We start from the raw sequence: 990 nt of genomic DNA, 5'->3' as shown, positions 1-990 counted from the left end.
CGTGTTTCTTGAATCATAAAAGCCTAAAATTCCATTATATTACTATCTTTTCCTTTTTTTTTTTTTTTTTTTTTTCGGCCTAAAATCATGACCCACGTGAATCATGCAGATCAGGAATGGAAAAAATCGGGGGTGGGGAGGTGTTTAGGGTGATGCTGGTTACTGCATGATGTGAAATCATGAAATGGCCTTTAGCAATTAACTAAATAAACTGAGAAAAGGTTATGTTTTCTAAATACTTAATGGACGGAATGGTGCTGAGAGTGCTGAATGAGCGCGCAGCGCCATCTGCAGGACAGTTAAAAGGGTTCAAATGGTTCAAAGTGCCAATGAGAGTAGAATCAGCGCTGAAACTTATTATTCGCCCAGTAACTTTTTATGAATGATGGTGAGAATTTGAGATTGCTTAGTACTATCATAAAATTCACAACGGTTGTGATGTAATTATCTAAATATAGGCTGTAGTCTGATGTAGGCTTGCTGAGATAGACGGTGTTTTCGGTTATACCGGTGTTAAACTGCAACACCGTAATCATTTGCCTACCGCGGCAGACTACCCCACCGTCGTTTAGATTTTTTTTTTATAGTAACAAAAATCATTTAGCCTAGTTCAGTTAGAGGACAGACACTTTTAAAAACTAAACGCTCAATGCAGCGTGCCGAACCGTGCACGAACGACAGTGCACCACGGAGCAGGAGTCAGATTTTATTTATCACGTGAGGAGAGTGAGTCGAGCTGACTGACAAGAGTGAGGTGAGAAAGACAAGACGATGGCAGAAGATTGTTTAGAAAGGAAATGCAAAGGCGCCTGTTTGGCAATATTTTAGATTTTGAAAAGCCTATTGACTGGAAGTTTTTGTAAAAATTTGTTTCTTATTTATTTGGTTTCACAGTGTTTACTGATTTACTTTATTTAAACTTTGTGTATTTTATTTATTTTATTTTACATCAAGGCGTATATGCCGTGCCTCCAATCTTTCTTCTTTGTT

At 37.8% G+C, this 990-nt stretch overlaps 1 protein-coding gene across 4 annotated transcripts in view; it reads left to right on the top strand.

The window, feature by feature from the left end:
- The window catches only part of LOC107733880 (bromodomain adjacent to zinc finger domain protein 1A-like), a 29735-nt gene that overhangs the window by 11399 nt on the left and 17346 nt on the right, over positions 1 to 990 (top strand). The window lies entirely within an intron of this gene.

This window comes from Sinocyclocheilus rhinocerous, unplaced genomic scaffold (genome assembly GCF_001515625.1).
Source record: "Sinocyclocheilus rhinocerous isolate Xijiao unplaced genomic scaffold, SAMN03320098_v1.1 scaffold853, whole genome shotgun sequence".
In the NCBI taxonomy this organism is placed as follows: Eukaryota; Metazoa; Chordata; class Actinopteri; order Cypriniformes; family Cyprinidae; genus Sinocyclocheilus; species Sinocyclocheilus rhinocerous.
The sequence above is the reverse complement of the archived record's forward strand: the minus strand, read 5'-3'. Positions and strand labels throughout refer to the sequence as shown.